Consider the following 16,878-nt stretch of genomic DNA (forward strand, 5'->3'; position numbering starts at 1 on the left):
TTGATTTTCATATAGGCAGTTCATTATCTTACGTGCAAGTAACTGCATACTTAGTGACGTCGATAGAAAACAAACTTCTACTCTACTCTATTCTTTTATTGGTCTCACTAACTATATCAATTCCTACAGTTAACTACATTTCATTAATGTACTTAACCGTTTTTCTATATGAGTCCCATTAAAGTGCATTGCTACCACCTTATATAGAGTTTACTTTTTCATTTGCATTGAAATGCCACGTGCGCATCTCAATAGCCTGCATTCGTTACAAAATAAGCTTCGTGACAGACAGTACATCTCTCAGACTTCTTACTCTGACTTTAATGTACTTCCTTTTCCCTCTCTGGTTTTATCTCTTCCAGTTCAGCTAGAGCAAAGAGATATTGCATTTTTGCCTTTGTCATATTACCTACCACTCTTCTATACTATTCCTTGCACTATCCTTCCCCACTACAGTCTTATTCCCTAATATACTTTATTCATTTTCCTTCTTTCTTTCACCCACAGTTGGTAGCAGCCCCCATACACTGGCCGATCCTAGATTTTACTTTTTCATATTCCTATCACCGCTTCTATTCATATCATACCTATTCCTCATTTGGATATCACTTTTACACCACCTATCTATTGCCTGTCTATCGATTCGGTAAAAGATGCGTGTCCAAAAGACATCCTTCTTTCTCTAGAATGCCAATTCCCCAAACTCACCTTTGACTAATTACCAAAAACCATTCCCGTAAGTTAAGGTCCCCATACCCTTAGATCCTTGGTCCCAATTTTGCTGAATGCAAGGGTGCTTTAGTTTATTGTCTCGAGACGTCATGCTCTTAAGGAAGCAAAGGAAATTATTAAGACTATTATCAGTCCTTGCATAGAGGATATCACCTGTCATGCTTTGCCTAACAGGTGTGGAAACATTTGCTGAAGATGAGAGCTGTGTTAGGGTAACCATAAAAACTCAGGGCAACAGCATCATCGGCCTTATGTCGAAGTCTGTCCCCCAACGATCTCGTTCATTGAATAACGTCATTGTCAACAAAGAATTTTGTTGAAAGTACCAGCAATTTCTGCTTCTTCAGCCCACAGTAGTCATACACTGGTCGCTTCTTGTGGAGGTGAATATGGATAGGTATCACCTTTGATGTCAGCATTCACACCCTCAGAACACTCCCAACCAACGTCTTAATTACTCGCCCATAAGCACACCAACTCACCAGATCCTCATTTTTAGGTTTTCTGTACATGTCTATCTTTTATCAGTAGAAAAATTGTACGTTTTTATTTTTGCAAAAAGCATAGTAATTTTTGTCATTCACTGAACAACTGTCATTTCTCATCCAACAAGCATATTTTACTATGTTGGTCATTCGAAAGTGCACACTGACTGAAGGATCAAAATTCATCAGTTCAAAAATATCAGAACTACTTGTTCCAGGTAGTGGACTTTTACAGGACTTTGTTATGTAGTTCCATGGTAGTGATGCTTTCACCACAGTTTTTCATCATCCAGCACTTTTCCATTATACCTCTTCTGCAGTTCTCTATCCCCCATTGTTAATGGTATATCGGCAGCGACTTTCTTCCAAGTTGGTCCCAAGTTCACACCTTCATTCAGGCATGACAGATTGTAACTGGTACAGGACCTACACAATTCAGGCATGACAGATTGTCACTGGTACAGGACCTACCTGTCCTTGCGAGCTAGTGGCAGGGATCTACTTGCTGAGTCATCAGCAGCCATTTACCTTATTACCCCAGGTGGCACGTGGGTGGAAAGGTGGCTTGGACGTTTGTACATTAGCAGTTTCAATTTCTAGGGCATTGTACGACAGAAAAAAGACTTGTCACTTGCCTCTGCTGCTCATTAGCGACCTTTATGCTTTTATTCTATACTATCAGACATTATTTTAATCCCCATCGAATACTTGCTTTACCATAGATCCATTATCAACTAACCATCAAACCTAGCATCATTAAACCACCACTCTAGAATCCATAATCCTGTTGATCTCCATCTAAAAAGTCATGAATCATTCCTAAAAATCATATTATGTATTCAATAGTGCAGTGTTCTCTGTTTCCAATCTAATAACAATGATTCAGTTCATCCCATACAGCTATTACAAGTTTATATAATATTCATCATCCATCATTTCTCAAAACAGTCATTAATAAGACATTTAGTAATCATTATCCAAGGGTAAGTGGCCATTACAAGGCTACTCAGTTTAATATTCACCAAACATCTTACTCAAAATGACCATTAATAAGGCAGCTTGGAATTCACCATCCCTCACTCCAGAATCGCCTCCCATTAATACTATCTTTATAAACTCTATCCCTCACACCAAACCTTTTCTTTTTCAGGATATACACCCATTACTGTAAGATAACGTGCCTTATCTTTTTATTGCTCTATAATCTTTATCTTCCATCCATAGTTTTTAACATAATCTCTACCGCATTATTCTCTCTAGTTCCTTTTAGACATCATTCCCTTGTTCAGTTCCCTCAGCCCATTACTGTATTTCCCTTGTTCAGTTCCCTCAGCCCATTACTGTATTTCCTTATTCAACCATCTCATGTTCCTATCACCTAATACTTTCGTTAAATGATCAGTTACTGGCTTCTACAAAAAGTTCCTCCCTGCCATTCCTCGTTTGCCTAACAATTGTTTTTCTAGTGTTCTCTCTATTATCTTTCAATCATTATTTATTTTTCTAAGTGTTATAAGTCGTAAAACCTAGAAGCCTGAGTACTTTATGCTTAGGTCTGAGAAAGAGTACACGAAGTCTTGTTGGTTTAATTAAAGAAGGTGCTTGTTTAACCAAACCTTTTAAACTAGATCTCCATGTTTTTTCCGATGGCCTAAGAAATTATTTCCACCCCAGTTATGCTTTATTATTCTTAACCAATTAGTCCCCCATCTAAAACCCAGTTTCTCTCTCTTTATATATCATGTTTCCTAACCTTACATGGCTCTTTAATACACACCTCTTTATTGCCTTACACCATCTTCAGATGATTTATGTAAAACAGTGACCCAAGCACGATGACAGATTTGAACACAGCATCTGTATTCAGACATAGATTTAACAAACCAGAAAAATCATACAAGTGTGCGCGATCATAAACAAGCACTAACTACAACAGTTACTCTTCCTGAACAATAAGTGCAGGTTCTGGTATCCTGTTTGGACCCTGAAGCAGGAAATGCTGAAATGCCTTGGTCGTGTGACTGCTCTTTAATGTTTTCGATACAGTTGTTCCTTTTTAATCCCAGAACTATGTAATGTTATACTGCAGTTTAATTATCAGAAACACAAACAGATCTTACAACATAGCAACTAAATGTAAATGGTGTAAATACGCTAAACGATCGAAGGATGTCGAATATTATGAAATGAAAACCAGTTCTAGCCTATGATTCACCAACACAAGGTATACAGAATTGCACAAACTGATGTTTCACATTGACTTTAATCGTTACTGTTACGTTTAGATGGCCAAAATATCATTTTACTCAGTTATCTAGACAGGATTTACCAGAATGAACACGTCAATCAGCATGTCAACAAGACCAGTGCCAGGACTGCCCCTAAACATTCACAATCTCTTTGCTACAAACTTTTCTGAAGTGTTTGTGAAAACGAAAGAAGAGTGACTGCCTTGACGACTGATGACAACGTTTCTCATAATTTCAGGGAAACTTTGCACAAGGAGGCCTAAGTATTTAATACATCCAGATGCATTCCAGCCACTTGATTGTAGGATAATGGTCTTTAGGAAAGTAATGAGGAGTTACTGAAATGGGCAATGCACTTACACTCTCTTTCAGATTATGCCGTGCAATACTGCCCCTTACAAGTATCTTTCCACTTGCAAAAAAGAAACCAATAAGTATGTTTCTACCAGCAATAAAAGAAAATTGCCCATATAAGTATGTTTCTACCAGCAATAAAAAAAGAAAATCAGTACTTTCACCAGCCAATAAAGAAAATCAATATTGCTCCTCATAAGTATCTTTCCACTAGCTGTAATAAAAGAAAAATTGCCTGCAAATCGTCTACCCACCAGCAATAAAGAAAATCACCATAAATATTGCCTGTGTATGTATCCTTGCAATGAAATCAACCAACATTGCCCTTCTTTCTACCAGCAATAAAAAGAAAATCACCACCAATATTGCCCCTTGCAAGTATCTTTCTAGCAATAAAAAGAAAATCACCACCAATATTGCCCCTTGCAAGTATCTTTCTACTAGCAATAAAAAGAAAATCACCACCAATATTGCCCCTTACAAGTATCTTTCTACTGGCAATAAAAAAGAAAATCACCCCCAGCTTTGGTGTCTTCTGAACTTGCTCGGTGCTTTGGTGTTCTATGAAAAAAACCAATGCCTAGAAATCTGGAAATCCTGATGAGCATGAACAGCTCACTCACAGATAAAGTTTGCTGTTTTTTGTGTTGTTGATGTTGCTTTTATAGTTGAACGTAAAACATTTTTGGAAAATTCACCGGAAATCATAAGGCTTAGTTGAGGAAATGGAATATATGTGCTGTCACTTTTCTGACAACCAAGGTGTTACTAAAGCAATGGGAGGTTTCCCATCTTTATATAACCACATTATCAATGAATTCATGAAGAAATTCAGCTTAGTATAAAGTGATGTTATTTGCAATATACATAAATAATATACTCTGTACTATAAAGTAATTTGTTCTTTGAAGATTCTCAGAAAGTAATTTATTAATGACAATGGACAAGGGTTAGATGATATTAACTCAGAATTAACTTTACAATAATACAAAGTGTAAGCCTAACATATCGCAAAGAAAAAAAAACACAGTAAGAATGGCATTCATAAATGAAATTTGATAATGGTGCTAAGAAAAAACTTGTACTGCAGTTTACCACTGCATTATTCAAATGGTCAATAATAATCTAAATAATGTACATTTCACCGTTGACAAATTATAACTAAAGGATATGGAATTTTTCAGGTGATGATATGTATATTGCTACTGCATACCCGTACTACACACATACCTCATGGCAGAAGTGGTGAGGCTTATGTTATGTGTCTAAGCTTGAAAAGGGAGCTTGGCGCACCATTCTTGGTTGACATAGCCCCCAGTGACCTGAAACAGAGACAGACTGTTGGTTATTTCCTTCAAGATAGTTCTGTCTTCTTGGAAAAAAAAATGTTTGTAACAAAAAAATCATTTTCATTTAGGAACACTTATATTCAAGAGGCTCTGAAAGTTCACTTGATTTAATTGTATTTATTTTTTCGAGGCTGAAGTTGCACTGAAGTTTCCTATATTACTACTGGCTCTACTTCTCGCAGTTGAGAAGATGGTAGATTCCATTTCATTTAAACATCCGAGAGGAATTTTTTAGGGAGCCTGCAAGGTTTTTCAAATTCCAGCTTTCACTTCTCCTTACAGAAAATATTCAGCTGACATAACATGGAGGAAATATTAGTCATAATTTAAGGTATAATCATGACCATTATGAATCGATGTTATTCAGGTTAAGAAAGGCATGGGTCATTCTATTTTCTTTGTTTCAGAAGTTGAGTTTTGCTCGCACTTGAAAGGCGGCTGAAGTAATCTACAAAAATGAGGCCACCAGTTTTAGCGTTGGTGAATGCTATTTTCCCCAGTCTTATTGGTTTCATTAATATTTACTTATCTTAGAGAAACGTCACGATGTGGATTTTGTATCCATTCAGAAATTAGGAACATTTGGCATAACATCATTCAAGATCACATAAGCATCACAATCAGCTCATTATCGTCTGGCTTTACATTTACACTAATTTCTTTTATGATTATTTTTCTTCAGAATGAGATGACCGTATGCTAAACTCCAATTAGTTGTTTACTTCTGAAATGTTTATGTCTAAATTTAAAGGAGGTTTCTATACCCCAAAGGAAATAGAGTTCTCATCTAACCGCTGGTTTGGAGATGAAGAGGAAAATGGAGAAGACAGAGAAAAGGAAACATCACAGGGTAACAACCTATTTAATCCTCCAATGTTGCTGTTAGCTTAATCAAAGGATCTGATGTCTGAGCGGGTTCCGTTCTCAGCTACCACTCTGTTGGTCGCGAGTTCGAATCTCCGACCGGCCAGTGAAGAACAAGAGGAATTTGTTTCTGGTGGCAGAAATTCATTTCTCGCTATAATGTGGTTCGGATTCCACAATAAGCTGTAGGTCCCGTTACTAGGTAACCAATTGGTTCTTAGCCACGTAAAAATAAATCTAATCCTTCAGGCCAGCTCTAGGAGAGCTGTTAATCAGCTCAGTGGTCTGGTTAAACTAAGATATACTTAACTTTTCCTTCTAGAGCAAGAGAACACTAGTTATTGGACAGACGAAAATATCAATATCTCTTTGGCCTAGACATTAATTCTCCATGTAGTGTCCGTATATTCACAATGTCTCTTTGGCCTAGATATCTGCTCTCCAATTAGTGTCCTCGTATATTTACAAAATCTCTTTGGGCTAGATATTGTTTCTCCAATCAGTCTATTTACAGGTTGCTGTGGTACACAGTGTTACGAGTATTGGAAACAATTACATTTTACTTTTCTGTTAAACACTTTAATTAAGTTTCAGGAGCGCGCGGCAATTTTACTGAATTAAGCAACATGGCCTTTCATTATTAATACACGAACAAACTTTCTTCTTCCAGTGAGCTCTTAATTGAGCAGTTTCATGTCTGTGAATGTCTTTAGTACAGCCGTGACCAATGCGGATGATGGAGTAATGACCGGAGCTTTAATTCTGGGTATACAACTTTCTTGTAAACAGTCTCACGTGCAGAGTGAATGATTCGGTTTGCATGCAAAATTGATTAAAATTTTGTACATCAACTGTCAACTGAAATAACAGGATGATAAAGAGTTACCGGGCCGATGCAAGTTAAGTTTCATTAGAAAATTTCATTAGTCATTTTCTTTTTTTAAGTATCTTTACGGGATAACGCATAGAATAATGACTCTGATTACAGTCAGCAGTTCAACTGCATCAGTGGATTCTTTCAAGAGTGATTACAGGCCTTCCAATCCAATAATATACAGTATATACGTAGTTACACACACATATATATATATAATATATAATATATATGTAATATATGTAATATATATATATAAAATATACATATATATATATATATATATATATATATATATATATATATATATATATATATATATATATATATATAGTATATATATTGGAATATATTAGTATTGATTGCATCCACTGGCCTGTAATTGAACTCTTGACTATAATCAGAGTTTATATATATATAAATAAATATATATATATATAAATATATATATATATATATATATATAATATATATATATATATATATATATATATATAATATAATGTATGTATGTAACTTCGTATATATATTATTGGATTGGAAAGCCTGTAATTACTCTTGAAAGAATCCACTGATGCAGTTAATCTATTGACTGCAATCAGAGTTATTATTCTATGCATTATCCTGTAAAGATACTTAAAAAGAAAATGTCTAATGGAACTTTACTTGTATCGGCCCGGCACCTATCGTACTGTTGCTTCAGTTGACAGTTGATGTACAAAGCTACAATCAATTTTGTAAGCAAACCGGACCATTCACTCTGCACGTGCGACTGTTTACGAGAAAGTTGTATACCCAGAATTAAACTTCCGGACATTACTCCATCATCTGTATTGGCCGCGGCTGTACTAAAGAGATTCACGGACATGAAACTGCTCCATTAAGAGAATTCTGCTATATGATCACTGGAAGAAGGAAGTTTGTTCTAAATGAATATATAAATATATATATATATATATATATATATATATATATATATATATATATATATATATATATATATTCTTATGTATTAGGTGACGTTTTCAGAATATAGGCTTCACATGTCTTTTTTTATCATAATATATTATATTAGCAGGTCAGTATGACACAAAATAGTCTCAGAATATACAAACTGCAGAACATTGCTTAACCAGACTGAGCCATAATTGTGCATTAAGTTGAATGGGAAGACTACACAACACGAGAAAAAAGTGGCATTCATTTGCTTAAAATACAAGTAACAGGAAAACTAAGTTGATTATGACATATTTTGTTATAACATGGTGTGAAAGTGTCTATCCTTGGACACCGAATATGAAAACAAATTTTTACTCATTTATGATCATGCATACTAATCTATAAAACCATGAAAAGTAGTAATATGCCACCACCAAGTTTGATAAACAGACCAAACATTCAGTCATTACTTAGGCACCTTTGCTTCTTGTTGATGGCCCCTTTCGTTGACTACCAACTGATTTTCTTTTCTGAAGATTGTAACTTTTCTCTAACAATCTGTTGAAGTCTAGATACTACTGTAATGCCATCCATGTACTTTTTGTCCAAGCTTATATTGAGTTTAAAGTCTACACTGTGCCTCCTTGAGCAATTTTTCTGGCTCTTGAACTCTCCTTTCTTAATTGCTTTTCTTCCTCAGCAATGGCTTCTTCTTGTACGATCAAGTTTTGAATCTTTCAGCTCTCTATTTTCTTCCTTCTCTCTGTTCATCTGCTCTTCTTTCTTTTTTCTGTTGCCTTTTTTCTGCTTTCTTCCATTTTCCATTCTGCTTTTGTAGATACAGTCCGTGTGAAGTTTCGGCAGCGTTAAGGAAACTCCCAGATATTCAGATATTAGTGCATCGACTTGAAGATCTTACAGTATCTTTGCAGCCACTCATACCATTTAAGGAATATCATGAGAAGGAACCTTTTTGTGTACCGAGTACCTGTTTTTTACAAATAAACTTCTCTCAGGGTCTGCTTGGGAATGGGAGAGTGCTGTCTTCACAATCTGAGAAAATGTGGTACTTTAGAGTTCCATAAGCAGATTACTGGACAATGACTGCAGACCAGTACTCTAACTCATCTTCATCAAGCACTTTCTGCTGATCACATACTGAAACAAAATCAGTGCTTTTAATGAATGGTATAGCTTCAGTGTTACTCTTGATGTTTCAACGACCATTCTTCTTTTGTTTGCTACTGAGGTGAAGTATGCTTAAGGACCTAAGGAATACGCTTTCTAATGGTACATTGTCAATCAAGTATTGTGATGATTTCTTCTTAGCATTTCAAGATGCAAGGTATGATTTCCTCACTACTAAAGATGACTTTATTTACTAAGCATCTTTTCTAACTGGCTGAGCAATTTCAACCTTTTTACCTGCCAAATGACTTGCAGAAATGTCCATATTTTTCAGGTCTTTGGATGGTATATCCTTGACAGCACTGTCTGTCATGAAATGACAAAGAACAAATTTAATGAAATCCATCACAGATCCGTGTAAACAACGGATGAAGGATTCTTCAATATGGAAAATCTGAAGATACTTGTCAGACAGCTGTTTACCACTCTAAGGGAAAATGCCTACTACAAAGTCATTATTTAGTGGCTGGAATGACTTCAAAAAAGGTCTTCTTCAGTTCATCCGTCGGTCATTGATCCAGTAAATCAACCAACAACATTTCACACACTAATGAAAAAACTTCTTTGAGTTTCAGCTCATCTGGCAGGTTATCCATCTTAACATCTGCCAGAAGATATTCGAAAGATTAATACAAATCCATTGCCAGTTCTTCACATTTATACCTATAAATGTCTTGAATATATGATGAAAAGTGTGATAGTAAGAAATCCAATACCAATTAGCACCCCACCTACATCTTTTATCACTGTGTCTAGCTTCTTAATCATACTTTTAAATTGAGACCATCTGATGAAATGATGAGAACTATTTCACAGGAACTTAAGCTCTAGCATGGTGGATACCAATTCCTGTAACAACACTGTCCGCACAATAGTGTGGTATAACAGTACAGTACAAATTCAGAAACTGAACCTTTACTTCCTTGGAAGCAATAAAATAGTACCTTACAAAATAAAACAAGCAGATTTTTCCTTAAAAAAAAGTGTATTACAAGTATTTCTTCTGGTGGATCCATAAGATCCTTCACTGAGTTCTTTGCAAAATGATGACAAATTCCATCACTTATCAAGTATGATACTATACTGATTCATATGATGAAAAAATAGCAATACTGCTATCCGGAAAAAATGTCTAAAAAGAGATATTCTATACCATCACAAGCAGTACGGGAGCAATTAGCAACCCCAACTCTGACAGCCCACTCCATTTCAGCCTTTGTTATCACACCATCATTTGAAACAATCAGGAAAAATGAGTTTTTCCAACAGCATGGAGTTTCGACTTGCTAAGAACATAAACAGAGGTGCAAGTCTCATCTGGCATTTGCCTTCTGTTGCTCTAATACCACGTTTGTGTTTAGCTCCTGTAGTAAGCTTCGGCTGCTGGCATCCTTGAAATTCGTACCTGATATCATTTCTGTATTAAGGACATCTAATTATGCTGAATAGATTTTGGTTTTCTTGCATCAGATTTTCAGTTAACATCCATTGCAATCTCTCTCTCTCTTCAGGAGACTGTTTTGGAAACTTGACTTTAGAATGGCCCATTTTATATGATCACTTTCAATTTATTTCAATAGTTGTGAGGTTTACCAAATTTCATTAACAGCTCTAATTTTCTTAACAGGTTGATAAAGGTATTGATATACTGTCATCTTACATTATATCAGCCTCATCTTTAAAGTAGCTCTAGTCACTGATCACAATATCTGAGACAGTGCACCAGAATAAGCTCCTTCACATCAATCACAGTAGGCATGCTATGGTACAACACTTCCTTTCCTTTCTTTAAATCTTCAGGTGAAAACCCTTATGGACAGAGTCAACAGACCATAGACCTACAAGGGTTCCAAAGGGAAATTAGCCTGCAAAGAGAGACAAGTTATAAGGAAAGGTGATAAAACACCTAAATTCAGGAGATGTCAGCAGAAAGCAGGAAAGAATTTGCTCTTCACTAAACATTTGGAGATCAAAAGACTCCACAACTGCACTAGGTAAACTATTTCACATTTAATTGTACCCAAAATAAAACTCCTAGTTAAACCTGATACTAGACACTGTTTGCAGTATCAGCCTGCCTATTATTGTGAGCAAAAACAGTTAATTCAGGTAAAGAGAAGTATATAGGATGTTGTTGTTATAATACATTTTATCGAAAAAACGTTGGTGCCATAAGTCAGCATTAAGAGCTGGGAAAACAATCTTGACAGGTGACTTAACTCTGTCCACGAGTTTGAGAAGAGATTCAGCATTCAAAGAGCACACTGGATGACAGTACTCCAAACAAGGAAGGATAAAAAAGTAAAAACATTTACAGCTTCACAAAATATTCAAAAATATTTCCACAAAATACCAACTTTTTGAGAATTAGATGGAGCAATAATTAATATGTTTCTAAAAAGTCAATTTCTTATCAAAAGTTACACCTAAAATCTCAGAAGACTTACGGACATCCAAAATTGCACCATTTATATGTAAATCAAGATGCAAAAGTAAAAGCAAATGCATTCTGGATGGAGTAACCATCACACTTTGAGACTTTATTGTCTCCTAAAATTAATGCTATTTTCTGAAAGTTAGCTGGACTTGCACGTTTTTCCTCTTTTGGGAAACATTGCTGCATTACCCAAAGGACTAAGTCCATCCTCATACCCCTCAGAGTATAGGTTTATCACAATTACCCATGTTTTATCCAAAGTTTTTGAGAAGCATCTTTGTGGGTTTGTTGATAATAACCTGCTATCAAGCATTACAGTTTGGGTTTCATAAAGGCCTTGGTACTTGTGATATACTCTTGTCAATATCTACCATCTTGCAGCGTGCTCTCTCCGCATAAGGGCGCAGAGGCATACACGGTCGGTTTAGATTTTAGTGCAGCCTTTGACCATGTGAATACATTTGTTCTCCAGACCTTACCATATCACTAGTCAAGATAATAAATAGCAAAGAATACTACCTTGAGAAACACCTGAAGTGACATTACTAAAGCTACTGGCCATCAACACAGACCCTTTGGGTTCAGCCTATTAAAATTTCATTTAAAATATTAAGATCCACCAGTCCCAATAATCTTTGCTTGCAGATAAGTTTTTTTTATGATAACATGGTCAAAGGCTGAACTAAAACCTAAACCAACCATGTGTCCCTCTGCACCCTAATCAAGAGCACTCAGCAAGATGGTAGATATTTACAAGAGTGCATCGCAAGTACCAGCTAACTTTAAAAAAACAAGATTAACCTTAGGAGCAATGAAACTGTTAGTCTCTTTAATTTAAAAAGATGAGAAAATCCCGTTAGGGGTCTAACACACCCTAGAAGCAAGGTTTTGACTTCTCTAGACCTGCAGGCTGCTGAACACAACTTAGACTCTGGAAAAGCATAACTGAAACAAAACCAAGGACTCACAATACTCTCTTCTCACAAAGCCAGGACTCCGACAAGAGGAAAAAGTATATCTTAGTTTAACCAGACCACTGAGCTGACTAACAGCTCCTCTGAAGGATTGACTTATTTCACGTGGCTAAGAACCAATTGGTTACCTAGCAACGGGACCTACAGCTTATTGTGGAATCCGAACCACATTAGCGAGAAATGGAATTTCTATCACCAGAAATAAATTCCTCTTATTCTTCACTGGCCGGTCGGAGATTCGAACTCGCGGCCAATAGAGTGGTAGCTGAGAACGGAACCCGCTCGCCCAACGAAGAACCCGACAAGAGGAAGCAAGCTACAATCAACTCCAAAGAGTGATGACTTAAGGATAGACCATTAATTCTGGTCATCATCGCTGGAGAGCTAGATTGTCCTCACACCCTCATTGCAAGCTCTCTCAGCTCTCTCATACACTACCTGAGCTTGACATCCAAGCTCAATGAAATTACGCCACAAAAAGTTGAAACAATTGTTCTTCTAAAAATTATAAACGTATTTTTCATGGTAGGCAAGCTCACATGCAGCATTACACCATGGCTTATAATGAGACGAAACTTGAAGATTTTAAAAAGAATTCTCCTCTTGATAATAGTGCCAAGATTACGATTTAAACACTCGACAAATATCACTCCAGCTGAGCGCCATAAGATAACAGTGAATACCATCCCAAATGGCCTGGGATTTCAAGTAGCCTAGGCTTTCTTGAAAAGCTAATGTCAGGAACAACCTGATCCATCTCCACATTAGTCAAACTATAATCAGATGAGCCCACTGGCAAGCCGACTCCCAAGATAAAATCTCATTAATATATGTAAATACAAGGTCAAGGTGGCTGACAGATTGGTATGTGGGTTCATTTAGTAACTGCTCACAACCAGAAATAACAGAAAAATCTCATCCAGCACCATGATTATCTGTAGCAGTAACTGAGCCTCTGCCATTCATGTGATGAGGCGAATGTAACATTTTCTTGTCCTGAATGTCACGTGACTGACTATCAAAACGTCATAAAGGCCTTTACATACTCTACCAACTCAACTCCACTTAGTCCCTACTGATGCACTTGTCAACAATATGCATGGCCAAGTAGTACATGGCCTCTCGAGTTTTGGAAACATATTCACATTCAAAGAGCATGTACAGATAGCAAGAACGAAATGTTCATTAAGAAAAGCATTATGAGATACTGTATTAGGACCACTAGTCATATTGGCCACATGGATTCACGTACAACAGCCAGTATATTTTACGAATTAAACAATAAGAATCTCTTTCCATACAAGGATTTGAACCTGTGCCTGAGAGCAGAGATTCAACACCATAACAGTCATGCCATCACGACTATTAATGATTTATGATTTATGAAAATTTGGCTATAAAGCCAAGCACTGAGGCACTTTCAGTCATTCAGGACTTAAGACAGTGAAAAGTGAGATTTGGAGTGGTTGGTTAGGAACAAGGTTTTGAGAACAGAGGTAAAGTAAAAGGTTAAAAAGTGGGTGAAGCTAGGGGCTGAAGGGACGCAGCAAACCACGTTTAAAAATGCCTTGAGTTTAGCATGTGAGGTGCACTGACGGAACTAGCCCTTACAGGGACGAATAGTAATTCATGTGTACAAAAAAAAAAAATTAAAAAATAGTAGGAATAAAATATATACACTAAACAGCAACAAATGAACCGGAATATATAATTAAAATTAGATAATAAATAGATAAGTCACGAAAATAACGGGGTTTAAATTTACCCTCAAGCTTGGAAAGTCACACCCATGGTAGCAGATGGTCATGGTACAGAAGCAATGATTTGAGAAAAATTATTTCCTTGTTTTTGTGTTGGAACGAATTTCAAGTTTTATCTCAACAAGCAAGTTTATATTTCATTAAAAATTCATCAATTACTTATCTTTGCAAGTGGCGCAACTGTTCCTCATTAACAGTGGTAGCATTAGACTAGGGTAGCAGATGATTTAAAGTATACTACTGTAAATCCCGAGGGTTACCAGGGGCTACTCCTCTCATACTTATTCCCTTTTGTCTATATTTCTTCTTTGAAGACTGAGAAATAATCCATCTTCTAAGTCTGTTGCATAGATAACACATTCATAAAGATTGGGAATAATCAGAATTACGCGGGAGTTACAATGGGAGAAAATGGAAGAACTCAATGCCAGACAAACTGGAGCAATGTGTGTCAGTTACACCGCCACCACCAAACCCTTACCCCGTCCCTCCCTCCTAGGTGTTGCAATTACACAGATTCTAATACTTAAAGTGAATAGCATTAACATGCACACACATTATGCAAAGTAGTGAAGATTTTTGGGATTTTTCCTAGATAGTGACCCCCAAGGGTTTTCAGGGGTCGTTATCTAGGACTAATATTTCTTGTGGGTCATTATCTTTATGATATTTACAGTCTTTTGTTTATGTTTTTACGGTCATCCCCAACGGGCTTGTACTAAACACGCCACAAAGGTGGATGCATACCGGGTTGAAACCCTTGGGGGTTTTAACCCGGAATGATCCGATTTTTGCCTTGTGAAAGTGAAGTGGTGCCACATTCTTGTAAAGACTTCTCCTGAATGTTAGAAACACTCAAAACATTCTTTGCCTTCATACTGACCTAGTTCAGTGTGAGTGACCTTGGATATTTTGCTAACTTACAGTCAGTCAGTCACTACTGATACTTGACTACCCTCCTTCAAACCATGCAACGATCAGAACAATAAGATCAACAGATGCAGCATTCCACCGTCTACACATCTCGATTACACCCAGAAAGAAGTCAGTGATGGACAAAATGAGATCAAAAGTTTGATCCCATCAAATATCGGCAATTCAAGAACACTCTCAGTGAAAAACAGCATACTCGCTTTTTTATTGTTATATGTATTATATATTACATATATATACCTGGATATATATATATATATATATATATATATATATATATATATATATATATATATATATATATATATATATATATATATATATATATATATATATATATATATATATATATATATATATATATATATATATATATATAGTATATATATATATATATATATATATATATATAGAGAGATAGATATATATATATAGAGAGAGAGAGAGAGAGAGAGAGAGAGAGAGAGAGAGAGATATATAAAGAGAGAGACAGAGAGAGAGAGAATTCAAAATTACACTGCCAGCCTCTGTACGTTACTTAACCGTTCAACCTACTAGAATGCAAGCTGTAGTTGTCTCTTGCATTTTTCTCCATAGAGAGCGAAACTTCGTCCCATTTTCAAATGCTTTGCAAAATATCGCTGTCTAAGTCTTGTACACCTATTCTCATAAATTTTACAACTTCCCAGACAATGCTAATTCCTAGACAAAATAAGAATAACTCTAAAAATACTGAAAACAAAGCAAATACGTATTTACAACCACAAAATTTTTAAAGAATTTATGTATTCTTAGCTTTCACATTTATGGAATAGGATTAATCAATAACTTCTTTACAAAAAAAAGACATATAATAGAACTACATCACTGAGCAGTTCTCAAACAATTTTAAAGCTATAAAATGCTATTCAAGTTCATCTTTAAGCATGAGACCGATATGCTAAACTATAAATTAAAAATTTGCAAGAGACAATACAAATACCGGAGGTTTTCCATTACTTTGATTATAGTCGAACATCAGGCACACTTGAGTAGAAACTTTATGTAAAGTTGAAACTATATGTAAGGTGGAAACTTGGATTATGTACCAAAATTCAAAAGCTCACCAGGTTAAGCACTCCCCAAAAGGATTCTTTCTCTTTTCAAGAATGCCCAAGTTCGGATCTAATATTTTCAACTGACAGTTCCATCAAGTAACTAGTTAATCATCCTGAAGTGCTCCTGCTTAATTTGTCAATCCAGTTTCTACCTGGTAATTTAGATGTGATACGAATACACGTACAAGAGAACATGCTTGGTTTTAATCGTGCCTGACAATACACAGCAATCAGGGGTCTCACCTGGAGTTTCATCATTGTTATTTATTTTTGCCTGATCACTGCACGTTATCAAATACAATAACAAATATGATAGGATGATGATTATTGACTGCAACGAACTGTTTAGTAAATAGCTACATAAAACTGTAGATTTATTTTGTCCTTACACTCCTAATATTGAAAAACAAGCAACACATATGCCATCGCATGTAAATTCATCAGAGACATCCAGAAAGGCCGTTTGAGAATTAATTCCAAACATATAATGTATTCATTGTTATGTATGGGCCTTGATATGAATATATTATCACCAGAGGATCCTAAATCACAATTCAAGGAATCAAATCATATTTGTGACGTGTTACTTCTTATGCCGAGATGACTTAGGCAGACACAACCGTTTAAATCTAGATAGGCGTCA

Source organism: Macrobrachium rosenbergii, chromosome 31 (assembly GCF_040412425.1).
Source record: "Macrobrachium rosenbergii isolate ZJJX-2024 chromosome 31, ASM4041242v1, whole genome shotgun sequence".
Taxonomy (NCBI): domain Eukaryota; kingdom Metazoa; phylum Arthropoda; class Malacostraca; order Decapoda; family Palaemonidae; genus Macrobrachium; species Macrobrachium rosenbergii.